The sequence below is a fragment of the Desmodus rotundus genome, chromosome 7, assembly GCF_022682495.2.
Source record: "Desmodus rotundus isolate HL8 chromosome 7, HLdesRot8A.1, whole genome shotgun sequence".
In the NCBI taxonomy this organism is placed as follows: Eukaryota; Metazoa; Chordata; class Mammalia; order Chiroptera; family Phyllostomidae; genus Desmodus; species Desmodus rotundus.
Window position 1 is genome coordinate 9,253,158 of NC_071393.1, and position 24,405 is coordinate 9,277,562.

The window sequence follows — 24,405 nt, forward strand, 5'->3', positions numbered from 1 at the left end:
TAATGATAAAAAGAACTATGAAAAATATTATATTCAGTATTCTTATTTAATCACAGCAGTATAAGTATCATTATTTTAAAGCACATATAATAAATATTTAGGTCAATGTAGTTAGAAACCAAGGTTCTTCACTTAACAGAAAAGATGCAAATGTAAAATCAAAAGTTAAGTAAAACCGCATAAGCTCCTATTGAAGTTGGAAATACTATTATAAACTCATTTTTCTCACTCTGAATATGTATCGTCTAGTTCTGCCCACTGCAGTGCTGGCCCAAGGGCACTCACCACCTCCGGTCCCCAGCCGTGGTTTCTAAACACCATTCTCTCTAACAGGGAGCGTGCCTTCTTTACGAAATGGCAGATTCCAGGTCCAGGGAACAAAACAATCCTGGGACAACAGGTGGCACCAGAAGACAAGGGAGCCAGTCAGGACAACCGAGGCTACGTCCAAAGAATGTGGAAATAATTTATAGTTTATGGTGGCTTCCACTGCCCAAAGATGGGACATTTTGAGTTTCGAAAAGGGTAATAAAGAACAGTAGGACTTCTGTACAGATAACAGCACAGGTAAACACGGCTTGTGTTCTCACACAACCACATCAAAATTACAACTAAAGTGCAGACCAAAGATCATTCAGAACCACCAGAAATCAAGTTGAATGGAAATATAGCAGCTACAGAACTAAAGAAACCACATCAAAACAGATTTGTAGGAGACCCAGAGACACAGGGACATGGGATGGGCGGGTCCCACACGCACATGTGGTGGATAAAAATTTGGGAGGGATATCTTGGGAGCAAGGGGTCCCAGCCCCACGCCTGGCCCCTAGCCCTGGGTACCAATGCCAGGAAGAGAAGCCTCCATAACTTTCAGCTGCAAAAACCAGCGGGATTGGAAAGTAAAAAACTACTGGACTCCCTGACAGTTCCTCCTAAAGAATCTGTGCCTAACTTACTCAGACTCACTCCCTCTGAGCTCCAGCACCACCAGGGTAGCAACTTGAAAGGCACCAGTGGCATAGAGGGAGGAACCGAAGTGCCTGGCGTCAGGGCTGGAGCTGGGGGACAGCTCTTTCCCAGACAGAATGGCGGGCAGAGGCCACTGTGCTTTTCTCGAGCCCTCCCCCCACAGAGCCACAGAACCCGCAGGCAGGAGCCATATCTGAGATTCCATCAACCTGGCTAACTCTGCTTGCCCCACCCTGGCGTTTACCTGAGGCTACCCGCTAGTTCCATGCCTCTGACTAAGCAGCCCCAGGCCAGGCACTAGCAATGGCCACCTTTGTATCACAATTTGGCTCTGCCTGGGAACCTCCAAGCCCAGCGCAAGGAGCAGCCATCTGCAGGTTGCTTTGTCACTCACATCGGGTGGCCCTGGGCAGAACATAGGTGGTGGCTGACCCTGAACTGTACCACCCAGGGAAACCCCCGGGCCTGCACACCCAGTGGACAGCTATAGATGACATCGGAGCACCACCACCCTGCCCCTGCACAGCTGATCCTCCACGGAGGGTGGAGGTTTGTGGTCAGTGGTCACAGCCAGTCCTTGCAGCTGACTGGCCTGTGTAAATCCCTCCCATTGACCTGCCAACAGCAACCAAGGCTCAACTACAAGAGGAGGGTGTACTCAGCCCACATGGAGAGTGAACCCCCAGTACCAAGTTTGGTTGATAGGGGAGGCTGTGCCTCTGGACCCCACAGGACACCTAGTAGATTAGGCCATGCCACCAAGACAGGGAGTCATAGCAGCTCTGCCTAACACACAGAAACAAACACAGGGAGGCTGCCAAAATGAGGAGACAAAGAAACATGGCCCAAATGAAAGAACGGATCAAAACTTCAGAAAAAGAACTAACCAAAATGGAGATGAGCAATCTATCAGAAGCAGAATTCAAAACACTGATTACAAGGATGCTCAAGGAACTCAGTGAGTACTTCAACAGCATAAAAAGAGCCAGGTAGAAATGAAGGATATACTCAGGGAAATTAACAATCTACAGGGACTCAACAGTGGAGTAGATGAAGTCAAGAATCAAATCAATGATATGAAACATAAGGAAACAAAAAACAACCAAGCAGAGTAGCAAGTAGAAAAAAGAATCCAAGAAGATGAGGATTGTGTAAGAAAGCACTGGGACAACTTCAAGCAAACCAACATTCACATCACAGGGGTGCCAGAAGAAGAGAAAGAGCAAGAAATTGGAAATTTATTTGAAAAAATAATGAAAGAAAACTTCCCCAATTTGGTGAAGAAAGTAGACGTGCAAGTCCAGGAAGCACAAAAAGTCCCAACCAAGATGGACATAAACAGGCCCACTCCAAAATACATCATGATTAAAATGCCAAAGGTTAAAGATAAAGAGAGAACCTGAAAAGCAGCAAGAGAAAAGCAGTTACTTGCCTACAGGGGAATTCCTATAAGGCTGTCTGCTGATTTCTCAAAAGAAATTTTGCAAGCTAAAGGGATTGGCAGGAAATATTCAAAGTCATGAAAAGCAGGGACCTACAGCCAAGATTGCTCTACCCAGCAAAGCTATTCCTTAGAATCAAAGGGCAAATAAAGACAAGAAAAAACCAAAGGAGTTCATCACCACCAAATTATTATTATATGAAATGTTAAAGGGACTTATTTAAGAAAAAGATCAAAACTATGAATAATAAAGTGGCAATAAACACATACCTATCAACGATTGAATCTACAAAACAAACTAAGCAAACAAGAAAAACAGAGATAGAATCATGGATATGGAAAGCATTTTCATGGTTACCGGATGAGAGGGGCTTTTGGGGGAATGGGTGAAGAGGCAAGGGGATTACGAAGTATAAACTGGTAGCCCCAGAATAGCCATGGGGATGTAAAGTACAACACAGGAAGTGGACTGGCCAAAGAACTTATTTGCATGACTCATGGACATGAACAAAGGTAGGGGGGTTGCCTGAGGGGTTGCGGGGGAGGTGCTGGGGTGGGGAGGACAAAGGGGAAAACATTGGGACAACTGTAACAGTACAATCAATAAAATATTTTTTAAATGAGTGATAATTGCAAATGATTGAAACACACCAGGTCAGTTTTTTTTTAATCCATGAGTTCATAACAATATTCTTAAAAATCACTGGCTATCTTTGGGTGTTGCTAGACTACCAACCCTATATTTGAAAAACTGGTAAGTAAAGAGGAAAGAGCACTCTGCTGCCTTACCCTACAAACTAGCTTTCAGGGCAACCGTAAAGATGGAAAGCAAAAGTAACTTACAAAATAATTCCAGCAGAGGGGACGGTGGCTGGGGAGCTGGGTGAGGAAGGTGAAGGGATTGAGAAGGACAGACTGGCAGTTACTAAACAGTCACAGAGATGTAAGGTCCAGCACAGGAAATATAGTTAATAATATTGTCCTATAACTACATATTGGGGCCAGGTGCTACTTGAAATACCCGGGAGGCGAGTTGGTAAAGCACACGGTTGTCTAACCACTCTGCGGTATACCTGAAAATACTCCAGAATAGTACTGAATACGAACTGTAATTTTGATAACCCACAATGGAATGAGGGATCTAGATGTGGTCATCCGAGGGTGCCAGGCCCCAGGCGAAAGACTGCTGGGCATAAGATAATGGGCGCATCAGGAGGACAACACCCAATAGTGTTTGATCAATCTCAGCATCACTAAAAGTATGACATCCAGATATTTGTGCTTTCTGGGGTGAAGGTAACAAATACACGGCAGCGCCTATGAAGCAAGAGAAAATAAATAAACAAGCCAGGACCTAATCAAGCATCTCTGGATTAGCTATGATTTGATAGGAATCAGGGGGACACAGGAACAAGTTAAACTATACCCCCACGGAAGGGGGAAAATTCTACAGGACAATGACGCAGTTTCTTCAAAAGTAAGCAATATTTTAAAAATAAAAGAGCTACGAAGATAAAGAACTTGAGAGACATAAAAACCAAATGCAATGTGAGATTCTAGAATGAATCCTAGTCAAACAAATCAATTGCAAAAAAAGAAAATTTTAGGAACATCTGGAGAATTTTGACCATAGACTGTGTATTCAATTATATTAAGAAATTGGTTTTTACCTTATGCGCTAGGGTAACAGCTTTGTGGTTATATTCGTTTAAAAGGCCTTACCTGTTTGAGATGCAAACTGAAGTATTGACAGGTAAAAAGTCCACAGTCTTTTGGATTTGCTTTGAAATACACTCACTCACACAAAACAGAATGGAGACAAATGAGACCAGACTGCAAAATGCTGATTATTGTTGAATCTGGGTGATAAGTTTATGGAAGCTCACTCTTCCATTTTCTTTTATGTTACAATTTGCCATGAAGAAAGATTTTAAAAATAACAAATTGGTTCCTATTGACCTTACTCCTTAAAGGGGAAAACAGCTAATGATGATGATTTTAAAACTTGGTAGTATTTTACGTAATAATTACATAATAATGGCAGCAGCAGTCGCTGTTAATATCATTACCTCCTGCACGCCTGATATAAGGCTAAGCATTGTGCGTGCGTTATCTCATTAAATCCTAATGCTGAGAAGGAGGGCCTATTATCATCTGTATCTCACAGACAAAAAAACCGAGACTCAGTTGCTCAAAGATGCACAGCTAATACCCAGCAACCCGGGATCTGAACCCAGGACCGACCCCAAAGTGCCTGCATGCTTATCTATCACAGGACGCTGCCTGGTGTCGCCTTCTCAGAAACAAAGCAGTGGCTGCCCATTGCTCTTTCTCGTGTAGATCTGGGTTCAAACAACAGAGAAAAAGGGAGAAAAACCAGCTCTCTCCCCATCTGACCTAGGCCTCCTTCTCAGGGAATCATGCAAAGCTTCACTACCCATCTGATCATCTGCTACAAAAACAGGATCTTGATAAGTTGTTGACAGGACGCTCTGAGCACCGAACACCAGGCGCAAAGCACCCCCGAGGACGGTGAACGTTCGTGATTCCTAATTAGCATCTCTCAGTTAGGAATCTGGAAGCTGCTGCTTTGGAGGTGAATGACAAGTTTGACTTGCTTATGTCAGGGCTGCGTGAGGTGGAGAAAACTGGTCCCTGTGTCTGTCTGTCTCTGTCTCTCTGTCTCTCTCTCTGTCTCTCTCTCTCTCTCTCTCTCTCTCTCTCTCTCTCTCTCTCTCTCTCTCGGCAGGACTCCACGGGTGCTCCTCCCAAGAGCTCTTTCTGTGGCTGCGGCACTTCCCCTCAACATCCACGCTCCTTGTCGTGTTTAAAACCACCCAGAGGAGGAAAATCACTCAGCAGCCACTGGCAGTAAAAGCCACAGATGGCCCTGAATGGGGACATAATTAAGATCTGAGGGTGCACCCTGGCTGGTGTAGCTCCGGGGACTGAGTGACGGCCTGTGAACCAAAAGGTCACTGGTTCGATTCCCAGTCAGAGCACATGCCTGGGTCGCAGGCCAGGTCCCCAGTTGGGGGCACATGAGAGACAACCACACATCAATGTTTCTCTCCCTCTCTTTCTCCCTCCCTTCCCCTCTCTCTAAAAATAAATAAATAAAATCTTTAAAAAATAAAGTCCCGAGGGTGCCCTTGGGCAGGCATCCTGGGAGGAACCCAGCCAGCCTGCACCAGATACTAGCTGTGTGTCCCTGGGAAAGTCACCTAACCTCTCAGTTTTGTCAGCTGTCAGATGTGACAGACCTGCCGCCCAGGGTTGTCCTGTGAGGGAAAACAGGGTGGCCCGTGGCGCGTGCTTGGCCCAGTCTCTAGAATGCTGTGGGCACCCAGTAACAACACGGTCACCTACGGGTAACGATGTTACATTATTTTTTATAAAGGACCAGGCCTTTCCCGGACCCTGAACACAGGTGTGTGAAGGCAAGGTCATCGATGTGTTCCAGTATAAAATTAGCACCTGGAAAAGTCATTTCCCCCTTTCATTTCTCCTTATTTTGTATATTGGAGTAAAATTGACATAACCTAAAATACACCGCTTTAACCATTGTGAAGTATACACGTCAGTGTGTCCATATTGCTGTGCAGTGTCTCTGTCCTTCTCCAGAACCTTTTCATCTGCTCAAACTGACACTCCGCACCCACAAAACAACAGCTTCTGGTCGCCCCTCCCCTCATCCCTGGCAGCCACAATTAGATTCTCCACCTCAACGACTTTATGCCAGGTACCTCATGTAAGTGGAATCACACAGTATTTGTCCTTTCGTGTCTGACTTATTTAACTTAGCACGTTCTCAGGGGTCATCCATGTTACAGTGTTATTAGCACTCCATCCCTTTTTGTGGCCGAAGAGTATTCCATTGTACAGATGCACCAATCTGTCCACCCCTTCATTGTCGATAAACATTTGGCACTATTTGGAATGGGCAAATTCATAGAAAGCAGGACAGAAATGACCAGGGGCTGGGGAGAGAGGAGGGAAGGTATTATTTAGTGGGTACAAAGTTTGGGGGGATGAAAAAGTCTGGGGTAGAGCCCGTGGTGACGATTACACCATGTTGTGAGTGTACTTGATGTCACTGAATTGCACCCGTACAAGTGGTTAAAGTAATAAATAGTATGTATATCAGAATACATACCACAAGGAAAGTGTCTGAATGGAACTGACAGCACTGGGGCGGTTCTGAGGATAAACCGTACTGTGCACACAACCACCTGATCGTATCAAAATGCAACTCAGTGAGTCCGGGTCAGGGCCTGAGGCTCTGCACCTGTGACAGCCTCGCAGGTGGCACTGATGCCATGGGGCCACGGACCACAAGTCAGGTAGCCACGTGCAAGACGCTCAGGTGAGAGTCTCGGGTACAGTAAGCCCCAGGTGAATGCGAGGTACAGTCACAAGATTAACACTAAGGTTGACAGAGATTTTTCAGACTTTGTCGTTCACTGGTAAATGCTCATTTCGTGGAGAAGCAGGTTTGACCTCCCTCTGCAATTTAATAACCCCAAGCGCACTCTTTCCACCGAAGCTACAAGAATCTTGCAGAATAGAGACTTTAGCAGCTGTGAGCGTATCTCCCACAGCCGTCTATAAACATGTCTCTCAAAGCAGCATATGGATAAAAACACCAAGCCTGGAAAACATTTCCATTTTAAATGATCTCAAGGGAAAAAAAAAAAAAGCATTTATAACATACAGGGTGAACCCTGGTCTATAGCCCCATCTACACCCTTTCTTGGGCAGCCTTTAAAGACTTCTGATTACCCAGGAGATTGGGGTGGTTGTTTTTTTAACCTGTCCCTGGCATTTTGCTCAGGGCCTGCAGGTGAGGAATAAACAAGGGGTGTCAAACTCATTTTCACTGTGGGCCACATCAGCCTCATGGTTGCCTTCAAAGGGCCAAATGTAATTTCAGCCAAATGTAAATTCAACTCCTTAACAGTTAAGGAGTAGTTAACATATTTATACAGTCCTAAAATTATTTCGGCCCTTTGAAGGCAACCGTGAGGCTGATGAGGCCCCCGGTGAAAACGAGTTTGACACCCCTGGAATAGACAGAAATAGTTAGGGATCAGGACCAGAGAGAATGAAAAAGGAGCACATCTCCCTGCCTGATTCAAGCAGGGCCCCTATGTCCACCTCTCTTGCTAAGCGGGGCATGTCTGCTTAATTAGATGTGGGGCAAAATCTAGAATCAAGAGTGCCAAAATCATGCCTACCAAACCTCGGAACAACCCAGCCCAGGCCACTGTTAGAAATTCTACCTCTCCACTCCTTCCCCTCCCCCCAATTTGGACCTGACAGCTCCCCATACGTGTCAAATTCAAGACTGCATCCTGGCTGGTGTGGCTAAGTGGATTGAGGGCTGGTCTGTGAACCGAAACGCCGCTGGTTCAATTCCCAGTCAGGGCACGTGCCTGAGCTGTGGGCCAGGTCCTCGGTTGGGGGCGTGCGGGAGGCAACCTACTGATGTAACTCTTGCACATTGCTGCTTCTCTCCCTCTCTTTTGCCCTCTCTTCCCCTCTCTCTAAAAGTAAAATAAATAAGATCTTTTTTCAAAAAGAAGAAAAAGATTGCATCCTGTTACTCTGCTTCAGGGTCTGATCTGTTAGGAGTGAAGCCCAAACCATAGGAACAATTCAACAAGAAAATTCCCAAACACAGCTGAGAAGGTAATTTGGAAAACCAAACACAGATTATTCTAGACCAGCCCGACTGATTTCTATAGATTTACTAAACCTCCAGCAGCTAACATTGACCCAGTGCTTGCCATACACCAGACACAGTGCTAACTCCCATCACATTTTCTTATCTTTACAGATGGGGAAACTGAGACACGGAGACTAGGCCGAAGGCTACGGCTCCTAATTGGAAGATCCAACACCAATACCCAAAACGTAAACCTATCTTAGAATGAGAATTTTAAAATATGCTATTATAGGGCTGACAGAAATATACAGTCAAATTCAAGTAGTTTTGCTGATATGTCTCCTCAGGTGAGGGAAATGAAGGAAAAAACAAATGGGACCACATCAAACTAAAAAGCTTCTGTCCAGCAAAAGAAATCATCAACTAAAGGAAAAGGAAACCCACTGCATGGGAGAACACATTTGCCAATGATACATCTGATAGGGGGTTAATTTCCAAAATACATAAAGAACTCATAAACTCAACACCAGGAAGACAAACAATCCAAAGAAAAAATGGGCAAGGGACCTGAACAGATACTTCGCCATACGGATGGCCAATAGACATATGAAAAAATGCTCACTGTCACTAATCATCAGAGAGATGTAAATTAAAACCCCAGTGAGCTGTCACCTCATGTCTGTCAGAATGGCTCTCATCAATAAATCAATAAACAACAAGTGCTGGCGAGGACGTGGAGAAAAGGGAACCCCAGTGCACCGTTGGTGGGAATGCAGACTGGTGCAGCCACTGTGGAAAACAGTATGGCATTTCCTAAAAAACTAAAAATGAAACTGCCTTTTGACCCAAAATTCCACTTCTGGGAATATACCCTAAGAATCCCAAAACACCTCTGTGAAAGCATACGAGCACCCCTATGTCCACAGCAGCATTATTTACAATAGCCAAGTGCTAGAAACAGCCCAAGTGCCCATTGGTAGAGGAGTGGATAAAAAAAGCTGTGGTATATTTACCCGATGGAATACTACACAGCGGTAAAAAAAAAAAAAAAGGAAGGGAACCTACCGTTTTGTGACAGCATGGATGGACCTGGAGATTATTATGCTCAGTAAAACAAGCCAATCAGAGAAAGACAAATACCATATGATGCCACTTATATGTGGAATCTGATGAACAAAATAAACTGATGAACAAAACAGAAACAAAGGCATGGACGCACGGAACAGACTGACACCTGTCAGAGGGGAGGGGGAACTGGATGAAAGAACGTAAAGGGATTAGCCAAAAACCACACATGCATAACCCACAGACACAGACAGCAGTGTGGCAACGGCCAGAGGGAAGAGAGGGTGAGGGACGGGTGGAGGCGGGCAAAGGGGGCGGAAATGAGGACATCTGTAAGAGTGTCAACAATAAAAATGAAAAAGAGAGAACAAAAAGTTCACTCACGTCCAATTGGAAAACACTAGAGATGCCTGCAATTTGGAGGTTGTTCTGGCACTAACATGGAGTGGCTATTGGGGTCAGCAGCGAGCGATCACTGATAATACCATGTTCCTTGTTGTGATCACCTCCAGCTGCCAGATGTAGAAAATAAAAGGGTATCCAATTACATTTTAATTTCAGATAAACAATGAATAATTTTTTAGTATAAGTATGTCCAATGCAATATTTGGGCATAGTATACTGGAAAAGCATTTATTGTTTACCTGAAATTCTGGTTTAATTAAGCATCCTGTGTTTTATCTGGTGACCCTATGAGCAACAAATAGATTCTTTAACCAGGAGCAATGCAGCCAGGCCCTGCCTTGGGCCCAGTTTCCCAGGCACTTTGAAACCTACTTTCCTTGGACCCTCCCAGCACTCTCGGTAGCTCAGTGGAGTTACATCACTTACTCAAGACAGACGGGGGTGAGAGAGAGGCTGGCGGAGCTGGGACCAGGCACTGCGCTCCAGTTCTCCATCCAGTCGCTGTCCGGACAGACACACGGCCCGTCCTGAAGGGAGGCCAGACAGGTGCTGGAAGCAAAGGATTCTTGGTCCCAGAATAGATGAGTGGAATAAGGCTATTATGCAAATATAGCTAGCTGACTTCGTTAACACGGAGTTAAAAGATCTTTCAACCAAGCCTGACCAGTGAAAAGAACACCCCAGGTACTCACTGGGGCCACTGGGGGATCTTCACGGTCTTCCTCCACAGTGGCTGTGACGACAGAACGTAAATGTGGCGTCCACAGAGACCATCCTGCCACCATAAGGCAAAACTGCCTGAATGCAAACGACCCAGAAAGGAAGGAGATCCGAGAGATGGAGACAGAGTTTCTTGCCTACCTATATATTTTTTTAAGATTTTATTTATTCATTTTTAGAGAGAGGAGAAGGGAGGGAGAAAGAGAAACACTGATGTGTGAGAGATACATCAATCGGTTGCCTCTCACATGCCCCCAACTGGGGACCCGGCCCACAACCCAGGCATGTGCCCTGACTGGGAATTGAACCGGTGATCTTTCTGTTCGCAGGCCAGCACTCAATCCACTGAGCCACACCAGCCAGGGCTTACCTACATGCTTTAAGTACTTGGATCCAGCCATGCCGAAGCTGGTGCTACCCCTAAACAAGTCAGTTACATAAGCCAAAAACAATTCTGCTTTTTGCGTAAACACTCTCAGGTACATTCCAGTCCCTTGCAACTGAGAGAGTCTGGGTTCATACAACCCAGACACACCACCAGTTCTTACATGGGTCAACAGGCATCGTCAAACATACCTGGAAACCCTGTTTGCCCTCATTTCTAAATCTATCCAAAATCCAACCACAGCTCACCCGTCTGGTGGGAGCTACCATCATGCCTCACCTGCAACATCCTTCTCACTCACCTACCTGCTTCTATTCATGCCTCTTACAGTCTATTCTCAACCGGCAGCTAGAAGGATGCTATTCAGACTCAAGTCAGATCATGAACATCTCTGCTCAAAGCCCCCCAATGCACTATTTCGGCTGGAAAGGTCTCTATCCTGGTCTCCTGATCTGGTCTCACTTTGCTGCTCTGACCTGATCCTCGGGCCTCCACTCCAGTTACAGCGTCCTAGCTGTTCCTCCGAGACCTCAGGGCCTTTGCACAAGCCTTTGCTCCTGCCTGGACACTCTCTTCCTTGCCCCAGAGATCCTCCTGGATCACTCCCTCACTTGCTTTCGGTCTTTGCTCGAATGTCATCTTTTCCATGAAACAGCACCTTCTATTGTGCTTTTACTTTCCTTACTCTTTATTTATTTGCTTATTGTCCGTCTCACCTGGATCGAACGTGAGCTGCCCTAATGCAAGGCTCTTCGCCTGTTTCACTCACAGATGCATCCCCAGCACCCAAAACACTGCGTGGCACATTGTAGGCGTCCAACACTGGGGCACTGGGAGCTGGGATGAAACAGACCCAGGAAGAAGAGAACGAGTCTGGAAACAGAGGAGCAGTGTCAGGGAGACTACACAAAAGCTGGAGCACAGGAGATGTCCAAGGGGCTCTTTCCCCATGGGACCCCAGTTTCAAGGGGGCATCTGGGCTCAGCCCCCACCCCCTGCAGTCCTGGTTCTACCTTCACAAACCTTAGTTCCCATCTTCGCAGACGACTAAGGGCAACTGGCTGTGAGGAAATGTGATTATACACGTACGACTGAATAGTGGTAGGGGAGAGGCCTCCTCTTAATCTGAGTTAATATAAGACTGCTCTCATTATCGTTAATCTGATCAAAGAATGACCAGCTCTCAGACCCATAGCATGCTAGTAATGAATTCTTCATAACTCTGCAGAGACATTTTCTGCTCTGCTGTTAATAATAAACCACAAAGCATAAGACCTAGAATGTATTTCCATCCCACCACCTCTTGTCTCCCAGCTTTATTTTCCCCATCCCTCCACCCTACCCTTCTCCAGGTCTTGCCCATCTATTACTAGTATGGGTTGGCTTGTGTTGTTGTGGTGTTAAAGAACCTGCCTCCACCTTAGGGGACCAAGACATTCATGTTACGCTTTCAAATCGTGTTTGACAAACGGAGATCACAGGTTACAGAGTTTTGTCCAGTTTGGCAATGAGACAGGCTCCTTGTTTTGTAAGAGGAGATGAGGTAGGAAAAAGATGCCACAGAAGCCAGTTTAGAAAAAGGAAAAAGTGATGCCCCACCCCATTGCCTTCAAATGGGCCTGAACCCTCTGTCCTCCAGCCACGTAGGACTTCATCTGCTTCCTCAAATGCCCGACACTGTTTCCTACCTCCAGGCTTTTGCACACACCTCCCTCTGCCTAGAAAAGACTTTCCTCACCTCTAATTAAGGCCATCGTCCTTCGGGTCGTAGTTTTAAAATCACATCACTAGATCCTTGAGCGATACATTCTGTGGGCCAAGAGCCTAGCACAGTGCCTGAGAGGCAGCAGACGGGGTCCAGCTGAAGTAACACCTGCTTTGCTGTGGTCGGGAGGGTATATGGGTGTAATAATTTATAGGTTTAATTTGAACATTTCACCTAAAATGTCACGTGGTGTGCTCGAGTGTGCCATTGTTATGTTACAGAATTACACGCTTATGACTTTGTAATAAAAGATTTTGTCATAAAAACGGGGGGCGTTATTTGTGCCGGCCCGTGTACCTATTTGCATGTCACAAGTCCCCCGCAGGCACCACTCCGCTCCAGTCTCCTGAACCTAACGCAACGGGGGATGAACGAGTGGGAAGGGGCGCTGCCACGAACCGACCAGCCCCTGTTTAGAGCAGACGCAGGAAATGACTGACGACACCCAACCCCAGAGCTCCGCCGACTCTTCCCTTTGAGTTTCCTCCCAGACACCCTGCTCGGGACACTGTCTCGGTCAACTGCAACGGCAACTCACTCACCTTGTTCGTGGAAGGTGGGCTTGACTATTCACGTGTTGTCAATGAACAAACACCACTGGCCGTCATCAAGCGGCCACCATGAAGGTTACCATTTGGGGTCGAGACAAAATCGAGAGACTTGTTTTCTCGTGAGACTCTGCAGACAGTTTTCAAGACTGTTTTGAGTAAAGCCAGCAGAGCCAGGGCATGGTTGTTTGATTTGTTACTTAGGTAAATATCTGACCAAGAAATTTATTGGCAGGACAATAGTAATCTGGTTATACTTAAAACAGAGTACTTGGCATTTGTTAGAAGTGCATATCAAAGTATATGAGAATGAAATGCCACAACAGTTCTAGAAAATGCTTCACAATAATCCAGAGAGCATGGAGCAGGGCAGGGGTGGGGGGGAGAGATGGTGGGGTTTACCGGCCATAATTCGATTGCTGTTGAAGTGGTGTGATGGGTCCACATGGGTGCATTATGCTATTCTCTCTACATCTGTATAGGTTTGAAATGCATGTGCATGTCACTGTCTGGTCCTGGTCACATAGCTTACTTTACCCTCACTGGAGACTGAGAATAGCCACCCGGGAAGCAAAAATTATAAAACAAACAAGTAACTGGTTACCCCATCTTCTCCCGGCTGAACACAGAAACCTTCAGTCGTTCAACCCCTGGAGGGACTGGATTAGGAAAAACTCTGAAGCAGCCATCACACACCACTGGTGCTCACAAATTCTTTCAGGTGCTGAAGCCCTGTGCTTTCCCTTCCCTTGCTCGACACTGTTTAAACATATATACACACACGTTTGAATGCAAGGAGAGGGCGGAGATGCTCACGATCAGACCATAATGAGGCGATGTCTGCTTTGTATTTATAGTTTTGACTTCTGGGTTCCACTGCAACCTGGAAAGATCTGGCAACATCAGGCCCAAATCCTATCCACTGGCCACATCTGTAGAATGTGACATGTGCCCTCAAATTCACCATGGCCCATATGGCACCTCCCAAGTATCCTACTTCTGGCCTTTCTCCTTCTGTGGGTGTCCTGCCTGGCCCCAGAAAACCACTGACTGTGATGTCCCTGGAAACCAGGTGGCCTCGCCTGGAAAACTCATATCCCTTTCTGATATCACTCCCGAAAAATTTCATCTTCAAGTAGGCTTCCGTGTCATGGACGTGATTCCAACTCTGTATTTATTTCGATTGAAATGTGCGTTTTTTAAAAACCATGTCTGCCTCAAGTTTCTGAGCTCATCGCAAGTTGATTCACAGATGTAGTAAAGTGACTTTACATGTTTTTTTAAGTCACAGACTTAATGGAAACATTTACCTATCACAGTTATCATTCCTGAAGATGCAAAGCCACAAACTCCGCTCCTGTAAACTCCAAGACACCTATAAATGGGTATGCTCTTTCTAAAGGGCCATCAACCCATGGATGAGAACAGGCCTTAGAAGTACACAATAATTCTTCCAAAGAATAGTTTTTTTTTTTAAAATCCTCACTCAAGGACATGTCTTCATTGCTTTTTTTGTTTTGGGGGGTGGGGGTTTACAGTGAGAGTGAGAGAGGGAGAAAGGGAAGAAGAGAGGAAGGGAGGAGGTAGAGAGAAACATCGATGTGAGAAACATCAATTGGTGCCCTTCTTGTCTGTGCCCTGACCCGGGGTCGAACCCACAACCTGGGTATGTGCCCTGACCAGGAATCGAACCTACAATCTTTTGGTCCACGGGATGACGCTCCAACCAACTGAGCCACAACTGTCCAGGGCTAAAGTATATTTCTTAAGGAAACAAGTAAGAACGCTTTACAGTGATTTCATTTCAAAAGCAGTCATTAGGTTGTATTTATGAGAGCAACAAGAAAAATCTGAAATAATCTAACCACCAAAGGAGCTGGGTCAACTCAATTACGCTATATCTTTAAGCTGGAATGTTAGCAGTCATTTGAAATGCTATTTAAAAACAGTTTTGGCAGGGAAAGGCATTCATGTCTTAAAGTCAACTTTTAAGAGGAAAAGTGGAGACTACAAAATATATAAAACATAGTTATTCTTAAAAGTCACATAAAAAGACATGCTGGCAGGAGCAGAAGCCTGTGAGACTCTGTAACAAGGTGTTAATGTTGATCTGTGGGTGGTGGGATTCTAAGTGTGTTCACTTTTTGATTAAACACATACTCTATTTTTTTCTACAGTGACTATGCCATGCTTTCAGGTCTAGAACTGTCTTTAGAATGACTGTTTTATGTAGTGACTTCCATGTCTGAAGCCAGTGTGCACAATTCATAACCTGGCATATAGAACCAGAAGAGCCAACCAAGCTCCAGGGAACTGTCTCATGGACCACCCTGTACAAGCCCAAAGGTATGGAAGGAAGTTCTGACTCCTGAGTTCCTAACTGTGGGCCCGCCTGAACTTGCGGATGCTTCTTTCGTTTTCGGCAAAGGACAAAGTTACCTCCGAAAGAGTCCCCATTCTCCCAGCAAACCAACGTTCACAGCAGCACGTGTCACAGTAGCCACAGGAGGGAACAACCCAAATGTCCACTGATGGACGGAAAACCGAAATGGGTCTGTCCACATAACGGTGTCTTGTCCAGCCAGAAACAGGAATGAGGTGCTGACGTGTGCTACGACGCGGGGGGGGGGGGGCCCTGAAGACGTTATGCCGAGCGAAGAGGGCCAGACACGAACAGCCACGTGCTGTATGATTTCATTTACATGAAACATCTAGAACAGGTAAAACCATAGCAACAGAAAACAGATTAGTGGTTGCCAGGGGATGGAGGGCGGGGAAAGGGGACTGACCGCCAACAGGTACAAGAGGGTGTGTGTGTGTGTGTGTGTGTGTGTGTGTGAGAGAGATGCTGATTTTCTAGAATCAGAAAGGGCAATGACAGTACAATAGCGAGCACATACTAAAAACCATTGAGTTGTCTACTTCCAGAGAGTTAAAATGGTGCATTTTATCTCAATTTTTAGAAGCCTAAAAAAAGAGAAGCTGGGTAGCCATATTACTATCAGAGAAAGTAGTTTTCAAAGCAAAGGAAATTACCAGGGATAAAGAGTAACTTTACAGAACAATACAGGGTCAGCTCACTGAGAAAACAACATCCCACATGTGTCTACGCTTAGCAAAACAGCTCCAGATAAATAAAGCAAAACCTGGTGGGACCGCGGCATCTGACTCTTTGGTCAGGGTGCTGGCCTGTTTCCCTTTAGACTGTCAAACAAAGCATGGCAACAGCCAGCACACGATAGCCGTCCGGTGTGAATGAGCACAAAGTGTACCGACTTTAGGGGAGTGGGAGGTGGGTAATGGGGGAATGAAGGGGAAGGGTCAAGACAAGGAACGTGTATAAAGGACCTATGGACAAGGACAATGGGGGAGGGGAGGAGGACTGAATGTAAGAGGTAGGGTGGGTAGGGCAGGGGAGAGTGATGGGGGGAAATGGGGACCACTATAAGTGGACAATAGTAAAAAAACTATACCTATTTTTGTCAGATCAGCAAAAAATATCTTTTTTGGTGTGCCGCAGAATGCTAGTATTAGCTTATGTGCGCCGCAAGGTGAGAAAGGAGGAAAATCACTGGCTACACCACTTAGGCGACTGTGAGTGTACTTACTTTGTGATACTTACCCGACGGTGAAGTCGCCATGTTTCTTAGACCTCGTGCCTATGGTTCGGTGGCACATGACTGCACTTTGTTACCCAACTTAGGGGTGTGATGAGCAGCACGTGGTTAAAGACTAAAGCCTGCCAGGTACTGATGAGCAGTGAGTCATCTGGGGGCGAACTGAAAGATTCAGATCTGGTATCGGAATCTTGTTCACCAGCAGGCATGCCAGTATCCCACAGAAGGCTTCTATGGGTTTCTTCTTCTCACGCCTGGCTGTGCCTGCCCCCTGCCGCCCCAACACTGGGGGCTCAGCTAACATTCAGGAATGAATGAATGAATGAATGAATGGCACACTCAAGGATGGCATCTCCTGGAATGGCTGAAACACGCTAACCACCACAGAGGGCCGCAACACCCTAACCCCCGTACCAGTCCATAGGGAGGATGGTAACCGAAAGTAGTGAAGGTAACGATAATTAAGCAGTTGCCACATTCCTGCCATTCTGCTCAGCTCTTTAGTGCCTGATTCCATTTAATCGGCGTAATTCTCCTATGTAAGATTATCCTGGCTTTATCAGCGAGGAAACTGAGGCTTAGAAAGGAGAGTGCATTTGCCCAAGGTTACTTAGCTAGTAAACCCTGAGCCCAGACTGGAGCCCAAGCCCCCTGCGTACTCAGCTATGCTGCTTCAAGCACTCACCCAAAATTCCCAGGGACTCAGTTAACTTTTTTCCTGAGCCCTCATCTCACTTTTCCATTGGTCCAGGGAAAGCAAAGGCATCCTTCTTTGGAACGCATCCACTGCTTGAATCAATGGCTGCTTAGTGACTCCACAGAGGGCCCATATTTTTGGTCGTTATCAAGAACAAGATTTCCATTATAGCAAAACAGAGGCATCACCTCAATGCTCAAATGCAGAGCTGTCCTGTTGATATATACAGTGAGCCACCCACATTATTTAAAATTTTCTAGTAACCTCAGGAAAATAAGGTAATAAGGTATGCGTGAAATGAATTTTACCATAATTCAACCCAATATATCTAAAATGGTAACATTTCAACGTGTTGTCAATATAAATACATTATTAATGAGTCTTTCATATTCTTTCCTTCATACTCAGAGCTCAGGAGCTGGTGTGCATTATACACTAATAGCGTATTTCAACTGGAATTCAAGTTTCAACAGGTCGGTGGCCAATGTGGTAAGTGGCTACCACACGGAACCAACCTCTCAGGTCTAAAACGTTTGCCTCGCTTTTCCTCATTCTTTCTTGTCTCTGTGGACGCCCTGCTCTGTTGCTAGCAGTCCAGCCTGCATCTCTTTTTGATAGTTGTCATCTGTAACAGTCACCAACGAAAGCGTTTGAGCGACAGAGCATGTGGTCATTATGACTCTCATTAATCCTGCAGCTGTCACCGCTGATCACATTACCGTTATCACCTGCACTTCCCCTAGGCCTCTGCCTGCCCTCACCTTCCCTTCGCCCCTCCCAGGCTGTGGCACCTTTGGGACACCCACCGCAGAGCAGTAGACCTCTTCCTGTATCTGTGGCTGCCTTAATTTGCAGTTTGGGTTAAATCACTGCCTCTAAACCTCAGTAAACTCACTTGTAAAACAGGAACAACCATACTTGTGGTCACTACCCACCCCACTTGAGGGACATTTCAAAGGTTACAGAAAACCTGCTGAAGAAAATCATTCTACACTTTGGCTTTCTCCTCCCATTTCTGTCCCTCTCCCCTTCCTGTCCCTCTCCCCTTCCCATCCCTCAGCTTCTCCATGCTCCTTCCCAATGCCACGAGCCCCTCATCTTCTTCAGCAGAACACCTCCCCAGCCACCAGACACGGAGCCTCATGATGGGGACTGGGAAGAGGGCCAAGTCCCAGAAGTTGGGGGCCAGATGGGTGGGAGCCCAGAAAATGACCGATTCTCTAGGGGAAGAGACTCTCCCAGTGTTCTGTCCATTGGAGGAAGAAGGGTAACAAGTTCCAAAGTAGAACTGACTCTGAAAACCCGCAGGGATAGTTAGCCCTTCAGAAATAACCTTTGCCAGTGACTCAGAACTGTGAGACCACCTCCCACACATAACTGCAGGAGAAGAAGGCAGAAGAAGAGGCTAGGTCTCCACAGGTTGGCCCCTGTGTGCGAAAACCACAGGCTCTTCCTGTCGCCGCAGGTCCCCAGGTCCTTCCCAACGAGAAACAGGACAGATAAGATTCCAACCTGACGCAACTGCCTCCTTAACCCCGGGCTCCGGGGTCGTCAAAACAGCAACCAAAACACAAAATGAACCAGAAACCCAAGCTGAGGATATGAGGAAAAGGGCCCTCTCCCGCGCAGCTGGTGAAGGGCAATTAGGCAAAACCTATCAGAAGTCCTGAAACTTTGCATATCCTTGGATCCGGCAATTCCACTGCCAGGAGTCAAAAGCAAGGATGACTACACGCCACAAGACAAGGAAGTCTACTACAGTGCTGTTTATAATCATGGAGAATTCTAAACAAACATCTGACCAGAGAACTTTGGTTAAATAAGTTATGGCACATCCATGTAATAACATGCAGGTATTAAAAATAAGACTTCTTCATACGGAAAGGTGTCCCTGGCGTATTGACAGAACTTCTTATCTCCTTCCTCCCTCAGACGCCCAGGCCCAGATCTCCAGCTGCCTACGTGACAAATGCAACGTGTCCAAACAGGACTTGACTGTCCAGCTCAACCTTTTCCACCCCCAGTCTCCAGATTTCAAATTATGTCACCACCATTCACTCAGTCCTCTGACCCAACACCTAGGAATAACCCTCCCTTCTTTTCCTTCACCCCCTCCCCAATATCCAATTCAGGAGCACCTACCAGGCATTTGACCTCCTGAATCCAGTCACTTGTCTCACCCCCAACCATCAAAACAGCTCTGAGCACAGTCCGTTTTAGCTGTGATTTCCACCCTAACCCCCAACTTGTCTCCCAGCTCCCATTCTTACACCCAATGGTCTATTTTCCTGCAGCAATCTGAAGGACCTTTTAAAAACATGAATCAATCACCCTCGTCCACAAAACAAAATCCAAGGACCTTAGGCAAGCACTCTCTGACCAGGTCCTGGCTGGTCCCCCACTGGGCCCCTCAGCCCTTCCCCACACACAGCACTCCAGCCACAGGGGTCCCTTACTGTTCTAATAACAGGTGGAGCACATTCCCGCCCAAGGAACTTGCACCTGCTGTTCCCTCTGTCTGGTGGGTTCCCCAGATGTTTCATGGTTTACTTCCTCAAGTCCCCAAAACACCTTCTAGAGACCCTGGCTGATTACCCCGTGCCTCTGCCTCACTTTCCCATGCTCTTTCAGTTTTATTTTGGTTGTTTTTTCTCATAGCTGTGGTACCTTGCTATATTCGATTGTTCATTGGCCCCCCGTGAACATGCCTGCTGGAATCCATACGCTTGGAGAGCTACTCCCACATTGACTCTGGGCTTATCCACCAAACTCGCTTTGGCCAATGGGACATGAGCAAAGGTTGCAGAAGCAGAGACTACGAGGGGCTGTGTGCTAGGGTTTGGCCACTTGGAACACTGCCGTTGCCACCCCATAAGAAACCTAGGCTGTCCTGCTGGAGAATCCATGCAGATGGAAACTGAAGCAGCCCAGCCAACCACCGGCCATGTGAACAAGGCCCCCTCGGACCTCCCAGCCCCAGTCGAGCCACCAGATGACCACAACCACATGGATGACCCAGGCGAGATCGGCACAAGACACCTCACAACTTTCGCTCTTGCCCTCTCAGAACATTGGGGACAAGTAAGAAACCCAGGCTATCCACTGGGGAGGCCACGCGGAGAAAGAGGCTCAGCTCTCAGCCAGCAGCCCATCTGCCAGCTGAATGTGGTCACGTGAGTGAGCCCAGGCAAGACCAGCTGAAGAACCACCAGGCCAATCCCAACACAGAGCATCATGGAAAATAACAAGTTGCCTGAAGTCCAGAGTTTCCTAAACACAATTAAGTCTAGGGATGGTTTGGTACACCAGAATCAATCACGGAGACAGAACATGTGAAGACCAAACAGTATGCATGTGGCTACCGTGTCCTTGCTGTGTAAGGAGATTCTGTACTTATCCACGCTCCCCCAGCCCAATCCCTGATATTTTCCTCCCCTTCTAACTCAATCAAAATAGACCCAGGTCAGAACCACCTGCACTTGGCCAGCACCCTCCAGTCCCGGCCTCACTTGCTCACCTGTCAGATGATCTCTTTTCTGCCCCTTTCACCCTCCCGCCCAGGGAGCTGCCAGCTACAGCCCATGGGCCAAATCTGACCCACCATTTGTTTAGGTAAAGCCCTGAACCTAAGAATTTTTAAATGTCAAAATAATCAACAGGAAAGTGATATTTTGTAATATGTGAAAATTATATACAATTTGACTTTCAGGATCCACAAATAAAGTTTTCTTGGAAAACATTCATTTTTGTGTTGCCCCTGGCTGCCGCATGCTCTGAGAGCAGAGCTGAGTGGTTGTGATGGGAACCACACGGCCCACAAGGCCCAAAGCATTTACTACCGTCAGCCCTGATGCGGGCTGCCAGACTAACCTTTCAACGTCTTTTTTTTTTTTTTATCATGTTCACTCCCAAACTTTTGAAGATTTCTATCTCCCCGCTCCAGGGGATGAAACTTGACTGATCTGATTCCCTTGTGCTAAGTCAGACCCCAGGGGTGAACAGCCTACATCTGTCTCCAATGACACTCTACCGGGGACTGTCCGTTCTGGGCCACCTGGTCTCTGAGCTGCCCCATGGGGCATGAAAGTGCCTTCATCTGGTTTGTTGTTCTGGTCCAGAGAGCCACCTAAAACCCCCCTTCCTCACTCCACTCAGGGCCCCCAGACCCCCAACCAGGACCGTTTCCCTGCCTTGCCAAATGTTTCCCCAGGTGACTTCTCTGGAACATCAGTCCCGAGAGGTATCCTTGGAAAAAAGGGAACTGCAGACTCTGCGCTCTCTGGGAGTCACGATAAACGTCTCCGGCAGATCCAAGGCTCTGAGAAGTCCGCAGCAAAGACGCTGGTTTCCCTTTGCTTAACTCGACCTTTCCCAAACACGTGAACCACAGGACTCACTCCGTCTGCCGACACTTGTTGACCACCAGCATCCAGGACGGCGCCTGGATTTCGGCAGATGTTGAAAGAATGAAAAATGTCAACATTCCACAAGACAAGGAATCCACAGAACATACTTAGGAAATGCTGCTCAAGTTCTTTGTTCTCTCCCTCAGGTCTGGGACATTCCCTGCCATGTCCTCTCCACCACGCCACGTAATGCTAATCATAACAGCTCCCATTTACTCAACACCTGTGGGCACGGTGCCAGGGACAGCACCAGACCCTTGAAACTGTCATCTCTTTTAATCCTGGTGACCACCTCTGAGGTAGGTTCTGTTATTCTATCACTGCCATTTTGCCAAATATTAAACCGTGGGTCAGAACATGGAAATCACCGGCCCAAGGTAAAGGAAGTAGAAGAGCTAGAATTCAAAACAACATCAGTCTAAAGCCAAAGCCCATGATCTCTCCCCTGTGATACACTCTGGGCGACATGCTGGTGACCCACCCAATGTCCCTTCTTGCTTTCTTCCACGCCAGCAGAACCCTGACTTTGTATGCAGTGGCCGCAGGTCAACCAAGGCAAGGGATCGTGACCCACCGAGCCAATCACAATGGCGTCCCCATGTTTCCCCTTCAAGCCTTGCAGCTGGGCCTAGCCATGTGACCTAGTTCTGGCCAAGAAGAGGTAATTAAACATCACCTGTGGGGCAGGTAGCAGGAAGTGCCCTGGGGAAGCTAGGTACGAAAGATAGGGGCCAGTTAGGCCTTGACACTCAACCAGGTCCGCTCCTTCCTGCCTTCAACCTTGGTGTAATGGCTGAAGCCTCAGAGGCCACCCTGCAACCCTGAATATCTGCGAAGACATCAGCTCTGATGTTATTAACTTACGGAGCCACCTCAAGCAGCAACGTACTTCCAGACTTCTTCTTGCACGAGAAAAAGAATCCATTATTTGATTAACCACTGTGGCTGGATTTTCCAGTTCATGCCCCAGAGAACACATTCCTAATGGGCCCACATGCTTTTCCCCCATATTAGTTACTGTTTGGACTTCATCATTATCCCACATATATGTATGTAACCTCGGGTCCCTCACCATGAGGTATGCTTCTGAAGGCTGAGCCCATGCTGTTTCTACAGGGGTACATGGAATGTTCGTAAATTTTGCATATTATCAAGGTTTGTGGAGATAGTCTTCCAATTTTTTATTTAGTGTTTGGGAGCAGGAAGTTGTCACTATCGAATAGCTGAGATATGTATGACATCCATCTCCTAACAGATTATAGTATTTCTCAACGTGTCTATGTGAAAACATGCATCAGAAACTACTGGACTATTGAATGCAGATTCCCGGGCCCCCTCCAATCCCAACTGAATTAGACTCTATGAGGTTAGAGTCTGGGAATGTGCATTTCTAACAAGCTCCTTGGGTGGTTTCGATATACAAAATCTGAGAACGACTGGGATGTAAGAACCCTGTGGGTTCAAAGCCCACTGAGATTTGGCAGGACTTGGCTGACCCCACCACCACCCGCCCCTCCTCAGTGTCTCCACCCTCTAGCCCTGAAGACCTGGGATCTCCAGGCCCTTCCACAGGGGACGTGGACAGAGTGGCTAGCATGCTGAGGCACGCTGGGACTAGGAAACTAACAAACAGATGCAGTCCCAGTAACGGCAGCCTCCCACCATACCAAGGCCTCCATTCCCCAAATCAAAACCGCCAGGCAGAAAAGCAGCACCAGAATCCAGGGCCCACTGCGACCATCACCGTCGCCCAGAGAGTTATCAGAGGATGGAGCATGTGGAACAGAGGGGGAGAAAACTGGAGAGGCTCACATAATAACACACTAACTACCGTGTGGGACTCCCGGCTCCAAGAAATGAGAGAGACTGCAGGTGGCCCTTCGGGTTATTTGTTTATTTACTGCATGCACTTTGGAACAGAATCCTATCTCCGGCACTGCGCAGACAGAAGGAGGGTCAGGACATCCCACACCCCTCTTCCAGCAGCAGAATCCCGGCCCAGACTGACTGCTCTCCCAACGCACTGAGAAAGAGAATACCTGTGCCTCCCAACACAGTCTCCACTCCTCAGACACCCCTTAACATTCATCTTATTTCATTTCTGGGGATCATTGTCCCAGATGACAGGTGCACATGTATTCTAGGGTGGCAAACAGCATACACACCCACACACCCACACACACAAACTCCACTTTGGAAATGATGACCTTCCTGCCTGCTGACATCCAGTTAAATGTAAAACCATGGAGGAAAAGGAAAGGCTTGAAAGTGAATCCCAGAGAGGTGGTCATCCAAGCTAGGAGTGGGGTGGGAGAGGGCGGGCAGAAGGACTAAAAGCTTTAATTAAGGACTGAAGAGTTCAGGCCTTAGAAACGCATCACCTGCCAGCTATTGGGAGTTCCCGAATTTAATCAAGCCATGTGCACAGCTGGGCTGGTTGGAGGGAGGGAAGTGCGCCCAGCTCTTCCCATATTCCAGACACCGTGGATACCCAATGGTTTTGTGGCCCCCAGGCATGTTCTAAAGCTCCTGAAACCCTCCTCCTTTGCCCAAACGGCCTTTGGAAGGAAAAATTTCTGCCATCTTCTTTCTGAGTAACTTTGCATCTACCCCACCCCCCACAAAACTGCTCGGAACTCCCCCTCAAGTTCTGTTGGAGAGAATGTTCCAACACTCCTGAGGGAACTCCTCCCCCAACCCCCTTCCTCAGGGTCCCACC

The 24,405-nt window shown here is 47.0% G+C and overlaps 1 protein-coding gene across 3 annotated transcripts in view; it reads right to left on the minus strand.

Annotated features, from left to right (window-relative positions):
* KSR2 (kinase suppressor of ras 2) overlaps positions 1-24,405 on the minus strand; it is a 274,031-nt gene that overhangs the window by 247,712 nt on the left and 1,914 nt on the right. The gene's annotated exons all lie outside the window — the stretch shown is intronic.